The sequence below is a fragment of the Sander lucioperca genome, chromosome 15 (assembly GCF_008315115.2).
Source record: "Sander lucioperca isolate FBNREF2018 chromosome 15, SLUC_FBN_1.2, whole genome shotgun sequence".
Taxonomy (NCBI): Eukaryota; Metazoa; Chordata; class Actinopteri; order Perciformes; family Percidae; genus Sander; species Sander lucioperca.
The window spans coordinates 24872618-24891124 of NC_050187.1; the positions used below are offsets into that span (position 1 = coordinate 24872618).

Consider the following 18507-nt stretch of genomic DNA (forward strand, 5'->3'; position numbering starts at 1 on the left):
TATATATATGAGAGTATAATGGTGTATATGTGAGGTTATGAATAGCAATCTGTGTAAGAGAGTATGATAGTAAATAAAGGAAATTTTGATTGTGCATGTAAAAGGTTATGCCAGTTTATGTGCAAGAGTATAATGGTATATATGTGAAAGTATAATGGTGTATATGTGAGGTTATGGTGTTGTATGTGAGACCAAGTATGAATTATTTCCTATACGGCCTCTCATACAAAAGCACCACTCGCGCCTAGGCTACTTAATTGTATAGCCTTGTTAGGCTATGTGCGGGTGTGCCAACTTTTTTTATGAGATAGAGAGACCCCCTTAAAGACAAAAAGATAATTCGAGCACTGCACGGATAGTCTCAGGAGAGGGAAAATTAGCATTAAGACACCATACTGAAAGTAGACATTACAACTTTGTGCCACACAATCTGTTTGCCCATTAAAACATGATGTCATCAGTGTCTTGCACTCATTTTACCAATGTAATATGAAGGGAGGAAACAAACCACCACGCCACTGATGTAGTGAATATTGCATCATTTGGGGCTGTCTCAGTGATTTCACAGTCTAGATAAGACAGTCTCATTTAGTTTGCTCTGACTCAGAGCACAAGCCTAGGATTCAAAGGAGTCACCACTGAGATAAATGCTGCGATGTTGTCAACACCACTCTACCCTGCAGTGACAATGGTGTTACTCTGATCTAATTGAGACAGCTTGTAATGCATTATTCAGAATGAAATGTTTTGTACCATTCAGAGGCCGTTTGAAAACGCTTTGACCATATTATAATGCTCCTTGTTATTTTTTTAGGATGAGCACCTACTTATTCCCTCTAAATATGAAATCATGAGAATGTTAAACCTCATAATGTAGGCTAAATTAGAATGTAATCACAAGAGTTTAGGTTCGAGGAAAAACAATCATTGATTCCACAAAGAAACTACTGCAACTTGAATATCGACTACACTATTGAATTTGATCTCAAATTGTTCTAAAGTTCAAACCAAGAAAAAAACTGAAAAGAAAATTAAGATCTACCATACATTTACAGTACATCCATACCTCTGTGTGCTTCAATGTATTGACATTGGATCATATTTGTTTCTTTCAGCACAAATTACTGATTACAAGATAAAGTGCTGATATTAAGATACCCGACCGCTAAATTGGTCATTGATGGTTTTTAAGCATTCAGCAGGGACCACTAGCACAAAGAACAGTTTTTAAAAATGTTTTAGCTGGTGGAAGATTCATAAGAGCTTTAAATGATCCATATCACACTCAGCTAAGAGGAGACTGGATGTTGTGTCATTTCCTCATAATGAATGGGCCCTTCCGCTCTGCTTTTGGCAGCTTCCCACAACATAATAGCTTTTCGCCAAAGAGAAGGGAGAAATGGGAGTGATCAGTATTATATGGCAGCTGGACCACAGCTTAGTTCAACATTTAAGTCCACAGCAACATTGCACCTCCAGTAAGAATGAATCGACTCCCCATTGCTCTCTCATAAACAGCAGACCATCAACACCGGATCGCCCCAGGGCTGCGTTCTTTCTCCTCTGCTCTTCTCCCTGTACACCAACAGCTGCACCTCCGGTCACCAGTCCGTCAAGCTTCTGAAGTTTGCGGACGACACCTCCCTCATCGGACTCATCTCTGATGGAGACGAGTCCGCCTACAGGTGGGAGGATGACCACCTGGTGACCTGGTGCAAGCAAAACAACCTAGAGCCCAATGCTCTAAAGACAGTGGAGATGGTTGTGGACTTCAGGAAGAACCCAGCCCCACCTGCCCCCATCACCCTCTGTGGCTCCACAATTGACACTGTGGAGTCTTTCCGCTTCCTCGTGAAGAAAGCACAACAGAGGATGTACTTCCTGCGGCAGCTGAAGAAATTCAACCTGCCAAAGACAATGATGGTGCACTTCTACACAGCCATCATTGAGTCCATCCTCACATCCTCCATCACCATCTGGTACGCTGCTGCCACTGCCAAGGACAAGGGCAGGCTGCAGCGTGTCATTTGGTCAGCAGAGAAGGTGATTGGCTGCAATCTGCCGCCGCTCCAGGACCTATACGCCACCAGGACTCTGAAGCGTGCTGGAAAGATTGTGGCTGACCCCTCCCACCCCGGTCACAAGCTCTTTGAGTCACTCCCATCTGGCAGGAGGCTGAGGTCCATCAGGACCAAAACCTCACGCCACATAAACATTTTTTTCCCCTCCGCCACTAGCCTTCTAAACAAGGCCCGGAATCCATCCTGACTCTCTCCACACCCCACCTCTGGCTCCTCATGCCACTGTACCTACTCTGCTGTAGCGTTCCTTTTTACTACTGTTTAACTTATTTTACTATTTATTTAAATTTATTTTATCGTTATTAATACGTACTGTGTGTATATGTTTATACTTATATTGTTTATATTCTTTTTATCCTTCCTATATTTGTATGTGTGACATGCTCCAACAACACCATGACAAATTCCTCATATGTGCAACGTACTTGGCAATAAAGCCCTTTCTGATTCTGATTCTGATTCTCTGATTCACTCATTCACTCACTCAATCCCTTCCATGGCCCTTTCCCCATGCCTGCACTCCTGCTGTCAGACTTAGATAGGGGTACATATTCCCATCAATACGATTGACGCTAAGACTGCCTGTCATCTGAACTGTGAAGAAATGTTTCACTGCTGTGCATTATACCCTCCAAACAACTGACAGGTAGAATGGCAGAAATAGACACAGTACAGTAGATAGTTTATATGCAGGGAATACAATAACAACAGGACCTGTACAGTACAGCACGACCCAATGCAATAGCCCTGCAATAAATATTACTTCTGTGAAGCTTGAATGTTCCATTCTGTTTTGTCCACAGAGGTGGAAAGGAACACCTCACAATACAATGGGACTTAATATAACCACTACAACCTACAGCCTCTGAAATCATATATATATATATATATATATATATATATTTATTTATTTATTTATTTATTTATTTGACCAGGTAAAAGTCACATTGAGATTAAAATCTCAAAGAGATTGGTAGCTCTCTGACACAGTCTGAACAAATATTTAACCTACAGTATAGCCATCTAAAATTGCAGGCTGGGCCGTGACAGGGCCAAAGCTGATCCGTGGCTGATCCCTGCTGGGTCCCTGCTCGGTCCTTGGTGGAACGATCCCCCCTTGATGACGTAGTGCATGCACTCCAATACCGCCTCGTAATGCCCCTAAGCACCATGTGTGGAAATCAGTTGCAATGTGTTATCGATCTACCAAAAGGAGCAGTGATTATGGAAGCTGAAACGTTTACTGCCATCAGACTGCTGTAGTGTGACCATTTTACTAAAAGTTTGCTTAATGCCACTGGATATTTTCATCTACCCAGTTTGCCTATAATTAGTTATTATCATATTTAATGTAAATGAGAGAGTGTGAAGGGGGGGGTGGTGTCAGCCAAAGAAACCTCCAGCCGGGACTGATAATTTTGGCACTTTAAAAAGCTTCACAAAAGCATTTTATATTGAAATAACATTACAGGAGCATCTGTTGCCTAAGAGTTTAATAATGCGGACCATGGTCTTGCATTGTCCCTGGTTTGAGTCCAGCTGAGGACTTGTTGCATGGCAACTCACTCCATTCAATCCCTGTCTACTCTCTACTGCTGAAAGTCAATGGCACTTGACTAGCATATTTTATGACTGCTGCAAAGCCACTTATTGTTGACGTAAGCACTTTATGAATTTCAAATGGCTGAGATGGCTCCACTAACTTGTGAATAATTCACTGTGATGTGGCAATGTTGCAATACAAATGTGAGACTCAGCTTGTGTCATTGTTCCTATTTTAAAACATGCTACACTTAATCATGTTATTCTTATGAATCACATGAACATGAGTCTTCACAACCAATTTAAAAAAAAACTTCTCACATAATGTACTGTAATAAAGCAAACTCTCAATTCAGATGTAAAAAATGTAAACAAAATAATGACAGACATTTATACTTGTTATTTGACCTGCACCATGCACAAACAAGCTTTGGTAGCTTGTGATGATGTGTGTAAAATCAACAATAAAAAAATTATACTGAGTAGAGGTGTCAATCGATTTCGAATCGCGATTTTTGGAATGTTAAACATCAAAATGATTTGTGGATTGACAATGAGGCCAAGTTTGTTCTGTTGTGCTTTAATGTCTCCTTGCCTGGTCCCTATGTTAAATATACATCCCTATGTTTTTTCTGACATTGGAGCTGACAAAAGAAGATATCTGTTGTGCCCTTATGCTTAAGGATATTTGTTCTCAATCGACTTACCTGGATAAATAAAGGTTAAAAAAAAGCCTGGGAGAAGAGCTTGACCTAATGCAACAGAAATAATCCACTCCGTATACATTCGGTAAACAAAGTAAAAAACAAAGCCTAACGTTTAGACTGGGGAGACACACCCAGTGCGTAGTTCTCAGAGTCATTGACGGCTATACTGACACTTAAACTGATGCCACCAGACAATGATATAAACAACACTACCAAAATGTGATACAACTAGTTACCACGTCTTGTGGCATCAGTTTAAACTGTTCAAAAGTAGGTAGTGATTGGTAGTGTGCTTCACAAAGAAAACATGGGTAGGGAGTCTCAGCCTGTAACATAAAATATATGATTTAAACTCTAACATGTTGATGTCTCTGTTAAAACAAGAAGACAAATGCCACTCTGAAATTGCATTGATAATTAAGCCATTTCAATTAATCCCCACCGTTCTGTTTCCTTATTATATCCCCACTCCTTCCTTTCTTTTTCAGAGTGCTTGCGACTCTCTGTCACTTTTCTCTCATCATCTTAGCACAACCACTGCTCCTTCCAGGGCAGGGTGAATATGGTCAGTCTAACATGCATAACAGTCCTTACACAATGATGTATGTACGTTTGTTTTTCTTTTTTTGCTAGTAAGAGGCTGATTAAGCCATCTTACAATTAACATGCAGCAATGCCTGTTGGGACAATCATTGGCAGCACTGTGTGTGCTGAATGTTGAAACATGTGAATAGGGAGCCTAGTTGTTATATGGCAAACATGTTTGGGTTTTGTGATGATTGAACTGGATGGTGTTATCGAGAAAGATTGGCTAGCATTGTTAGGGGTAATCATGACTCATTCACTGTTAGGACAGGCTGGGTGTTGGCTTGTCTGCTGGAATTAGACACATTAAGAAACATCTCATGCTCTTCTCTTGGTAATGTGTCATTTACTCTGATATCATGTTTCTTTGTCAATCTTTGTAGTTTTCTGGTCTCTTTCTCTTTGTCTATATATCTCAATCAGTCTTTTTTTCTTTCTCATCTGATCCCTCTGTGTTTTTCTCTCACTTGTCCTCTTCATCTCACCCTTCATGTTGCTTATCACAATCTGCCCTTGTCTTTCTCGGCCCATCTGCATCTCGAGCAATACCTCAAACATGCAAGATAAAAAATTAATTACCATAAATTCATTCAGGGAGGCTTTCTTCCTTTTCCTGTGCTACAGCAGTATAATATGAGACACAAGGTTTGAGGATTAAATAACATTGTTTTAATCATCTTTAATAAGGTTGTTGCTTCAACAAGCAATTTTTTTTCAAATCAATGATTCAACAACAAGTCAACAAATGAATTGTAAAGCCAATGGCTGCATAACAAGTAACCAAAAAGCAAGCGTATGCCTCTTCTATGAAAATCCAACACATTCTCACTCCCATCGCATAAAATACGGACGCTTGATCAGGTACGGTGGCCCTGAAGTGCAAATCACAACAGCAATTAGAAAAACACAACAACAAATCATAAAACACAACGGCAAATAGAAAAACACGACAGCAAAAATGAAAACACAACAGCAAATATGAAAACACGACAGCAAATAGGAAAACACGACAGCAAATATGAAAACACTTCAACAAATCACAAAACACAACGGCATTAACTTCTACCGGAAAAGGTAGGGCCTATCTAGCAGAGGACGGACCCTCCTGATTGGACAGACGCACTGTCTGTATTTTGACAGGAAGGAGAGGTGAAAAAATAAAAGCACCTCACTGTCTATGCTTTTAACAGACAGACTAGCCGTTTCTCATTTCAAAACACTGGACGAAATGGATGTGGAACTATGAACTGTGCTGTTGGTGAATCGGCGTCAGTCTGCTTGCAGGAGGAGAATATTCTGTCAGGAACTTTGCCCGCAACGTGCGAAGGTAGATAACGTTACTGACACTGATAGGCTTTAATGTAAGCAATAGTCGTTTTCTCTTATTTATCCCATGTCAATAAATTAAAAACTCTTGGGAGTTCATGTTTGTAGTAGTCATAACACTTACCGTAAGGAGAATTGCATTAATTAATCTTAATTACATTAAGCTTACAGTAGCTAACCGTTTACATTAGCTTGTAGTTTACTGCATGTATGCAACATTAGCTCACTGTCCAGTAGCTTCTAGCTTTCAGACAAATGCAGTGCAAAATATGATCAGCAACTACAAGGTAAACGCTACCAGCTAATGAGCTACCACAGGCAGTATGATATGCAGTAAACTGCAAGTGAGAAAGGGTAAATAGTACTGTAAACACACAAGCTACAAGGCTACAACCAACAAATGAAAAATCATAACACCATTGATAAACACCCACTAATACAGTAAAGGTAGGTGTAAGTGTGTTAAATGGTCAACAGTTGTCAGTTAAGACCATGATGAAGAAACTACACAGTTACATGAAGTACCTTCAGGGCCACCGTAGTCAGGTGCCTTTGGCGTTGTTATTGACGCTAAAAGTCTCCTTTAGCGTCAGATCTAAACACACTGAGTCGGGACTATTGTCATCACTTTTGACGCAGTTAGGTTTAGGGAAAGATCGTGGGTGGGCTTATAAAAGGTGCGTTTACGTGACACGCGGGACAAGAATGAGACAGTTGGGTTTAGGAAACAAAGAATGCGTCAGTTGGGTTTATAAAACCAAGAACGCGACAGTTTAGGAAAAGATCGTGGGTGGGGTTATAAAAAGCATGTTTCTGTGACACGAGGGACACGAACCCCGGTCTACAGGGTGAAAGTCCTATGTTGTTTGACCCATCCACCACCCAACCAACCTACCCACGCAAAATTTCGGGCTTTAATACTACTCGCAGTTGTCGCTCTTAATACTACGTCATCTTCACACGCCATGAAGCTGCTGCTCTGCCCAGTGCATTCCATAAACACGCTGAGGGATGCTTATTGCGTCGTATCTGACGCTGACAGCCAAGTGACCAAGCTGTCGGTATTTTACGAGTTGGGGGTGAGAACGAGTTGGAAAATCAGAACCAAAGAGAAATTGTAATGTCGTCAGTCTGAGCACATTATTATTTAATTTCCCTGGCAGGGCTAACATGTGGTGATAACATTGTAAAGAGGTGGTTGAGGGCTCAGGACTATAATCTCTTGCTTGAGTGATTTATAGTCCTCCCCCGACATCTCACAGATACAAGTTTTACATTCTTTAGGCAACCTCGAGTTCACTTTATAAGTAGACTCAATCTGTCTGCTGCAGCGAATGATTCGATAATAATAGTGCACCATTAGAATATGCTACATTAAGATGTGTGAAGAAGTGAATCTTTGGTCCTAAGATGCCAAGAAGAAGAGGCCACCACTGGAAGAGTAGTACAGTACCACAGCTAGTTGTTAGTTCAAAGTGGAAAGACAGCTACTACACTGTGGAGGGTTAAAGAAAGCTTGTACTTAAGTGGAAAAAGTGCCATGGAACAAAGTAATGGCAAAGAGAAATAACATAAAACTATACAGTACTACAAACACTGATATAAAACAACAGCAACCAGGCACATACTTGCTTTTTAGGCAGATAAAGAAAACTATTAAAATGCATTTAATTCAGGTAATGTTTTGACAGTAAAGTGTGTGACATTCAAGACCCTCCTTTGCACCATTTATGTTATGTTGACATATTGGATGACTTTTTTCACTTGAGCCTAGATTTAGGCTTTAGTCACTTCACTGTAAAGAAATAGTCTCAGCTACTTAGAAAGCTCCAGTGCTATCCTCCACTGCAATGATATTTTATTCATCATTTCAATGGCGTACGTGAGGCTAGCATTAGTGATCCACTGTATGAGACTGTAGCCACTACAGTATGTTGGCCATACTTCTACAAACACTGACCAACTCCACTGAGACTCATGTTGGCTTACAGGAACACAGCCACCTGTTCCCACAGCTTGAACAAAGCCGGACATGTGTTTATATGCAAGCCTGATGGCAGATAGGTGTTCACCTGCTTTGCAGAGTTAGGGCGTTTTCACACCTGAAAGTCCGAACAAAGGTCCGGACCAAGGTTCATGTGTTTGTTACATTGTATACATTTGATCCAATAAGTTTTGTTTTCATACTTGCTGTTATGCAAACACACTAAAGATCTATACGTGACAAAACTACGTCCTGCCGTCATCACATACGTGAGCTGCGTCTCCAGATACTTAAAATTGATTGGTTTGTAGACGGGCTTACTCGTCCTCTCGTATCCTCTCTTTGTGTCGGAGTTTTTTCAACTGACTGCTGCTCTCCCCTACTGTCGCGGATCTTTTTGTTTTGTTGTGATGTTGAGAAGCGAGACACAGAAACTTTCTTTCTGGAGCATTTATTCAGAGACAAACGGAAACCTACACTGTACATTTACTACCACTTAACAAATAAACTGCTGATGTATTCTCTGCTCTGATAGCCAACAGCTGTCTGCTCTGAGCACATTCACCGTCACACACTCTCTCATGTAGCCTACACACTAAGCACCGAGCTATTCCTTAAAGGAGCTTCCCCGGTCTTGTAACACAAGGAGAGCCTGCCAGAGCTTCTTGTATTTGGTCCGAAAGTCCGAACCATCCAAAAAATGCTTTCACACTATAAACAAACCGGACCATCCGGACCGAGACCACCTCTTTTTATCGGACCAAAATTTGGTCTTTTGATCTGGACCGTGGTCCGGGGGAGGTTTCACACCTGTAATTTTGGTTCAGATAAAACTGAAAAGTCCGAAAGTCCGGACCAAATGAGGTAGGTGTGAAAACGCCCTTACTCATCAAAATCCACCACTACCATTATTAACTGAGCCCTGACTCATAGTAAGGAATAGTCTTCTTCTGAAGTGTTGTTCTGCTGAGATGAGTAATACATCAATGCAATATCAAGCAGTTAAAAGTGTGTAATTTAGCTTTTGGCACTGGTAATGGAGAGTATGAAACTTCCTTGAAGGACTTACAGTGCTAAAAATGCAGATAACCAAAGTACTGCAAGGTGCTTTAGATACAAGCATGCAAATGTAGATGTCTGTTGATTAGGCCCTGCAAATGATGGAGACAAAGAATTTGAATCGAGGATTTTTATTATTCAAATTACTAGTGTTTTTCTAGCTCTTTCAGTCTTTACAACATGAATCTGCTCAATCGATCTTTATCTTCTTTATCTCAGTAAGTACTGTAAACTCTACAGTCTCAACATTTTAGAAGAGGTGGACATTAATGAAATTACAATTAACACTAGTAAGGTCTTTAAATGAGGGTAATGGTGTGGGCAAAAGTAAACAAACAGCAGTGAGGCAGATGAAGATTATTAATGTAAGCTGTTCACCAATCTAAGCAACATTTTTCTCTTAGGGGGGTCAGTTTATATAAGTCAGTTGGAATGATTTAAGTGAATTGTGCAATGACCAATTTATTAAGGCAGAAGATGTAACATTTCTCTCTCCTTTACTCTGGAAGGAATGTAATGAACGTTCTAGAAGGCGCAGACCTCTCAAGTCGCCTCTCTGCCAGCTCTGCAAAAGTAATGCTAAATTGTCTATTTTACAAATATTAGTTGTGGTTTATGTGGTTGACATTGGACGGTGATGGCATGTGGCCAGTGCCGGTATTATATATATGTAACAAGAGCAGAGAGCAACAATAATATAAAATATTAAGAATAATATGCAAATAAAATATAGAATACATATTCTAAATAGCACAAATCCTTCAACACACAAATGTGGAAACACACTAAAGAGAATCTAATCATTACACTATTGCACTAAGAACAGAAAACACAAAATAAAACTAAAACCTGACCTTTCTGGCCTTCCTTGATGCAAAATCATCAATGATGTTATCGTATGAAATCTGCTCCTGGGACATGGTTGACCTCAGGTATGACTTGATCAACTTTAGTTTTGAAAAGCTCCTCTCTGCTTGAGCCACAGTGACTGGCAGAGTAGGCTAAGTGCAATCCTGAGAGCAGTCCAAAAGTTGGGGTACATCTCTGATAGATCCTTATCATGCATAAAAGTGATAAGCTCAAGGAGGCTCATGGTCCCCTGTCCCCCCCCTTGTCCGGACCGTTCCAGAAACCCAGAGGTGAACTGTCCCCCGCGCCCCCCTCCCCCTTCTCACACAGCTTCTGTGCTCGGCACCTTCTGAGCAAGCAGGGGCGCCTGCAGCTGCAAGGGGCGCCAATTTGCCAATTCCAAACACAGTGAAATGATAGATAATAGAAAACTGCTTCGCTGCGTAATGTTTTTTTTAAGTGCTCATGCCACCCCCTATGTGTCATGACAAAATGCCGCCTCGGGTGGCTGCCCGCTTCACCCATGCCAAATAACACTACTGCATGTGGCTGAGATGAGTCGCTAATCAGGATGGGCGATCAACTTGCCAGTCCGATCTGGCGGCCACATTTTGTGTTATGATGAATCATGCACAAGTTGAAGGAGCAGATGGGATTACATTTCACTGGAATTGTATGATTTCATGCGACAAAAAAACTGATTGATTCGATCTGTATTCATTTCTTGTTAATAGTATTTCTAATTCAGAGCCCGAGAATATTTCAGGTTTCAATAAGCTTTTGTTATTATGTGAAATTCACATGCATTGGTTGTACAAAAAAAAATCTTTTAATGAGATCAACAGCTAGCAGCTCATCCATCAAAGTGCAAACTGTAATTAGGAATGCCTATATTGAACTTGCCAATAACTAGATTATATTTTTAAAATGAAAATATTCATACATCTATGTGGTTTTATAAAAATAAAGCACAAATATATATATGTTCTGTCACATGGTATGAAAACAGTTCAAATAATCAGTAGGTCTGCATCTCAGTTTATAATAAACATGTGGTAAAAGGCTGTTATGACTTTACTTTCATCTTGCACATATTACCTTGTCTTACTATATAGTCTAATGAGTCCTACTAACTGAACAAAAATGTGTCTGAAGATTGAAAATGTATCACTAGAACAACTAACTTTTCCCTCACGATCTGCTCTCTGCTTAACATTAGCACTGTCCTGTGGAAGAACAAATTAGCTCATTATCCTTGGAAGGCTGTGCACATAGGAGCAGCATGCATGACGAGCCAAGCCTTTGAATGTGCCAAGCTGAAAATGTCAACATGGTACTTTGAGAGTGCACAATAAACTCAGGCGGTAATGGCTGTCACAAGACTGATCCCCATTATCAAGTCCATTAAGGCACCACACTCCTTCCCAACAAAAAAAGAAAAACACCCAACAAGCAGCAGGATTTTAAAGTTTGGAATGAGTATCTGTAGATAAATGCCAAGGTGACACACTGTGCATCGTGCTGCCAACAACATATATTCCTGAGTTAATTAAATATCTACTGGAGGAGGCATGTGTCAAAACAAACCTTTGCATGTGTGCATGAAAGTCAAAGGACTGCCACGCTTAAACACAGGAAAACATTTGTTAATACCTTAACAACTCCCAAGTGTAATAAACAATTCTTTAAATCTGTCTATCCTGCAGATATTTATTTAATTATTTGGCCTATATCTGACCGATGATACATTTGCCAAAAGGCCCAACATACATTTACTGTAAATATTTTTTTTTACATCATTTTTACTAAACCATTTAATGCCATGATGAAATTGGCCCGCGTTTGGCAGGCACCAAAACTACTTAAACTCAAGACACCTTCAGATAAAGTCCATGCAACCTTTTGTTTAATTCCAGGAGTTCTTATTGTCTCAAATCCTAAAAAGCAAACCACTAATAATTTCTTGAATTAGGATCCAATTTCCTAATCACCAGCCCTTCTTTGTTCTGTTGCGTTCTGAACTCTAGTTTTTATTAATTTCCTCTCTCAGGAGATGAGTTGTGAGCAGAGAAACAAAAAAATGCAGAGGGGCTCCTCATGCATGAAATGAAAGAGGGCTTTGGCCCTCCTGTAGGGGGCTGACACTGTCGTATGCTCTAAAAGCCTGCAACACTTATTGCGTTTTACTATTTTGGGTTAGATGGCCTTCAAAAACATAAATATTCTTCAACTTTACCTGGCTGTGCATATTGTCAGTCTATAACATGTGGGTGCTCCCTGGCAACCACTTCACAACCGTTTCCCTGGTAACAGAAATTTTCAAGATGTTGGCCATATTTGTATGCTTGTAGTTGCAGGGGCTGCACAGGTCAATTATGTAAATTTGGAATTGTTCAATGTTGCACTTCTTACATAAGAATAGTCAATTTAAGTAATGACTAAAACTATAAGCATTATGACTAAGCATATCTGTATAGACACCACAGCAATAGATACACTAGACAAAATGGATGCAGATTGGATTTTTGTGACAGGATGATGTTTTTGCAGCAGATGTGACATTATTCCCATAGCCCTGCAGTATGGCAGTACACAGGTAGATGCGACAAGGCTCTGAGATATTTTTTCTGTAGCACTGTTCTTTTAATGCATAGTAATTCATACCATCAGTCATTGATAATTTGCTGTAAAGGGTTTTACATTCCCTCTGCACATAAGGGACAACATTCTTTGACACCTGCTCATAGTCCATATCGCAATGTTATAAATGCAGTCGTCCATTTCTATCATGATTCTTTGAACAGAGAAGAATGTACAGCACATATCTCCATTCTGCTGTATGTAATTTAACAATGCCACATTGTTTTTTTAAATTATGTATTCTGTCAGTGTGCTTTTGCCGGGTTTGTCACAGTCTCTTAATTCTTGTCATGTTGCTGCTACAACAAAATAATCTTCAAGGGTATCAAAATGTATTCTAATCCTAGATTAACCCTAATGTACTAATATATCTCCAAGTACTGCTCTAAGGGACACAGTGCCACATATTTTTCAGTGTACTAGTACAACAGGTGGCATGAAAGACACACAGGCCAGGCCATCTGCTGTAGCTACTAAGGTAAACGTGAGCAGACAGAGATTCTAGTGGAAATATGATCTACTTTATGTAGTCCCTAAGTAAACTGTCATCCCCAATATAGCATGAAGGGAGATTGCAAAAGTAGGTCTATTACCATGTTGATAACATCAATTTAAAGTGTCAGTACGGGGTGAGCTAATACCCGGTCCTGCGAGGCTGCTCTCTTGTCTCCTCAGCCACAGAGTTTCTACTTTGATTAGAATGACAAACCAGCCATTCTTCCATATACCTTTCGCCCCACTGCCTCCTTCAGCAATTAGATTTATTTAATAGCCCACAGGGTGTTTTCACTTTTGCCATGTGAGACAGAGGGTGTTGTGTCTAATGGCAAAAATGTCACAAATGGTGTTTCTGGTGGCTTTTACCCTATTAGACAGGCTCACTGGTTAAAGGTCAGGACCCAACTGTAGCTATGATGGAATGTTGTGAAAAGTGAAGTTAGACAGGGTATTTACAATCATTTTTCATTGGATTTGGATTTAATTTTATAATCTCACATTGGGTGACCATTTAGAGAAACTCAGACTGAAGATCCTTCAAAGATCCAGTGCCGTTCATAGTAGCCAATGACATCTGATAGATTTCCTTAACATATGTTGTAGCACTTTAGTGAAGTGACGTGCTTGGTCTCATTGTAAATCTTGCATTTCAGTGATTAAAATTCAGAACTATTTAAATTGTGCACCCTCTATAATTTGGCCTTAATTCCAAGATGTGTTAAATCTTCATATCTCATTATGAGTAATATGTCCAGCATGGACGTTGTTAGGCCTATTTTAGGGGGGCTGAAGCTACCCTAAAAGGTGAAGCCCAGCAGCTATTTTAAAATAGCTGCTGGGCAGTGGATGTACTGTAACTGTAACGGATAAACCTATCCGTGAACAGATATTTTAATTGGCAATTGTGTTAAACTACAACTCCCATACAAGTGAAATTCAAGGAATAGCTAACCTAGCTAGCTAGCCACAGCTCTCTATTCCTTGCCATTAATATAGCCTATCTCTATAGTGTTTCAAAACAATGTCAGTCCCCATTGAATGTTGTTGTCAGTGAAAACTAAATGTTGTAAATGTTAATGCTATTGTACTGGTATATCCTTCAATTCATTGACCGGATGGATATTGGAAGATATTTTAGGAGAAAGAGAGAAATAGAAGCAGCTGATTCTGAGGGAGCTGGCATGATTGAGGTCAGTAGTGGTCTACAGGTCTAAGGAAATCTGGGGTGTTTTGTTTTCTTCTAACAATAGGCATTTGTTGGCAGGTCTAGGCACCAAGGCATAGCCTAAACTAAAATAGTTCATGATATTTATTATATATGCTATATTCTGACCAACTTAACTTTCTGCATTCATTGGCTGTAATACATGTAATAAATATGTAGATGTTGCCTTGCATACATGAGCACATACTGTACCCACACATGGAAATATAATAAAATGAAAACAATCATACATACATATATGCATACATACATACATACATGTAGTAATCGTTACTCCAAATGTTTTCTTCCTTCCGCCATCAGATTATTAAATTCAGAAAGTAGCCACTTTAAATAGGGCACTTATTAGCTTACATGATAAAGTATGCAACAATGCCTGTTTATTTTATTCTTTCTATTGTACTGCTATTTGTCATATTTATTTAGTAATTTTTGTTCAACAGAGGAGAAATGGAAGAAAAGATTACGTCGCTTTTTACTTAACATCTTGGCTTCTTTACTGGTTGTTGACATAAGTGTAGTTCTAATACAGTAACAAAAGATGCGAGTGCAAACAATTTGCAAGCGCAAGTTACGTATACCCTGGGGACTAAGCCTCTTCTTTCAATCCTAGTGACGTCCCTGATGTCCAGGGTTATCAAGCCACTGAATTTCAATATTGTAGATGTCATTGTGAATTTCAATAACTAATACTATATGTATCAGTTATGTTTGCAATACTGTTCAAATGTGTTCTTTTTTTGGTACGAGTCACAGGTGGCTTACTGCTGAATCACTGTCTTCTGCACTGCGCTCCAGTGATCACCGCTCTGAATGACCCAGCAGACCTTAGCTGCCATCTGCTTGAGGACTCTTGCCATCTTGTCTCTGTATCTCAGATCCTAAAATGTTCCGTGTGTGATGTTTCAAACCCCTTTCCTTTTGTCTGTCTGCATCCTCCCTTTCTTCTCTCTGGTGTGCATTCCTTTCCCTCCTGTTGGGATTTGATCTCTTTACTGCATGCATTTCCAGTGGTTCAATAGTTTCTACCCACAACGCAGTGTAGGAGATTCATCATCTTGTTAGCTATGTAACATACTTATCCTGGAAAACGAATACATCTTTCACAGCTAAATGATATCCACTGCTACATTTGCTGTCTCTTATATAGGCGTTGTATCACCTGCCAGTACACCGGGATCATTGCAGTATTCAAGGTCTAACGGAAAATTAATCAAGGTCCCTAGTCAGTCTCACGATTCTCTGCCTGCATATAATTAAATATTTGCACACAGTACCAGAGACACTTTCTAAATCTACATAAGTAGAAGAACTGAGTAGCTGTGAAATAACAAATAAATGAATAAATAACAATCCCTGCAGGAATTCTCCATTTCCCAAAGCCCAATCATACAACATACCTAGGAGCCGACCAACCCATTTGAAACACCTTCTTTTACATGTGTAAATATGAAACACTGAATAAAAAACAGTAGGCTAATATCAAATTTGACATCTTTTAAATTTAACATTTTTAATAAAAACCTAAAATAAAAAGCATTAAAAAGTTGATTGGATTTTTAATCAAAATACAGTAAACATGAGAATTTTTTTTTTTTAATCTTAGTTTTGTGTCCATTCAGGCCTAAACACTCATATCTTTAGCTTCAACTGGACAGGTGTTTTTGTTCGTCACCTTTTATTCCCTCTCTAAATTTCTCTTAGGTTGCTTTCACACCTGAGCAATTTGGTCCATTTTGACCAAACTCTGGAGTGTTTCGTTGGATAGTCCGGTTGTTTTGGGGTGGTGTGAAAACTCATTAGAACACTGGTGTGGACCAAACAACTGAACTCTGGTCCGCTTCCAAGTGCATTAGAGTTTGGTTTACTTTAGAATACAATCCAACCCAAATAAAGGAAGTGAACCAAAAAACATGCATTTACTAACCTTCAATTTCAACCTTGCACACAATTTATGGACTTATATATGATACTAGTGCTGTCAAACGATTAAAATATTTAATCGCGATAAATCGCATTAATGTCATAGTTAACTCGCAATTAATCGCACATTTAAATCTATTCTAAATGTCCCTTGATTTCTTTTTGTCCCATTATTTTTTCTCATTTTAATGCTCTTATCAACATGGAAAAGTGGATAGGCTTGCTTTGTGCAAATGTTTTTTTATTGAAAACAACATTGGCATACTGTAGTGTTCAATTTCACACTAACATTCTCACTTGGAGCAGTCGTTCACACTTGGAGCAAATAATCTCTCACACAATGTAACGGCTTTGACGAGGGGACGGAGAATTCGCATCAGCTGTGTGCTTGGCCATCAAGTGGTATTTCAGACTGGACGTGCTACGATGATAGCTCAGTTCACAACGACAAAACACACAGATCAATTTGGTCTTGTCAATGGAACCATTTGGCAACTTTTTAAAAGTAAACCTTTCCATTCAGAATCTCCGGTCTAGCTAGATCCGGTGTGGTGTTGTAGTTTTTCTAACGTTACTAGTTGTTGCAACAGCATGTGAAATAAACTACAAAGTTTGCTAGGCCAAAAAGAACGTTAATCTTGCGATAAAAAATTGACGGCGTTAAAATGGGTTTGCAGTAAACGCCGTTAATAACGCGTTTAACTGACAGCACTATATGATACCTTTCAAATCCATAACATATTATGACCATACATCACTCGTCGTCTGTGACAACACATCATAATTTCTCTCTCGTCAGCACCCGGCCTCTCCTTCACTCAATGTCTTGTCAGCTGCTCATATTCGCCTTTTCCTAAAATATTAGAAACACACAAACACAGCAAAACCAGAAAACCCTAGCCATTATACATTTAGTGTTGTTGCATTATTTCTGAGACCAGAAGTGTCAGCAGGTTTACTTGGATATTCTGTCCAATAGACAGACCGTTTCAACCGTGTGACATTTGTTTACAATGTTTAGTGCGCTTGACAAAGTGCAGTGCAAACACAAACCAAATGAAAAATGCAACAATGTTGTAACTTCACCTCTGAATTGCAGAGTCTACCAAACTATACTCTCCCCAATAGCTCTACTGGTCACACCATCTCTCTTATGCGCTGACTGTAGTTTATTCTCCAATCCTTGACCTCATCTCCAAGTCCTTTTTGCTCCCTGGATCTCTCTCTCTCTCTCTCTCTCTCTCTCTCTCTCTCTCAATCTCTCTCAGCAGGCGAGCACTCAATTTCCCACTGGCTTTGTAGTTGTTGAGCCCTGAGGTCAAAGTGAGAGGAGGTGCAGAGTGAACCAAGCAGCTCAAGATCAGTTGCATTAGTCAATTCTCATGGGAGCTGACTGCTAAGAATATTATTTTTTGTTATTTAACGCTCTGCAGATGTATGATATAATTAAGAAAAACTACATTAAGGAACAGCTCAACATTTTTGAGATATAATTTATTATTTTTCTTGCCCAGAATTACATAAGAAGATTAATACCACCTATGTCTGGCGGCTAAATATAGAGCTTACAGCTAGCAGCCAGTTGGCCTAGCATGAAGACTGCTAGCAGGGGGAAACAACTAGCCTGGCTAAAAACGGTATTACTTAAAGTACATCTGAAAAGACCAACTTGGGTCAATGTTTTAATGAAAAAGAATCATGTTGAATTTTCCAACATTAATATTTGATACTGAAACGAACATTTGATCCACAAATGTTTTATCTTGCTTTGCCATACACCTTCATACTGTAATCTTAATGTAAAAGCGCATGTGGTTTCACAGAAAATACAATTTTCGTTTTAAGTTCATCTTGCTATAATAGGTTCCACTAAAGAATTCAGATGTTAACAAGGTGTAACGATCATCTGGACCATGCCCACAAAGAACCCCATGTTTCAGTCCATCTAACAGCTAATAAGCAGATGCCCTCCCCTCCTGCTTGTTCTCCTTCGCCTCCTTGTCTGTTCACTTTATTAAATATACAAGCCTCTAGTAATGTTTTAATAGGGCCCTGTGATGGTAATTGGCTAATCCCACACTCGTGCTC

The 18507-nt window shown here is 39.5% G+C and overlaps 1 protein-coding gene across 2 annotated transcripts in view; it reads right to left on the reverse strand.

The window, feature by feature from the left end:
* Positions 1–18507, reverse strand: part of grid1a (glutamate receptor, ionotropic, delta 1a) — a 289882-nt gene that overhangs the window by 141057 nt on the left and 130318 nt on the right. The window lies entirely within an intron of this gene.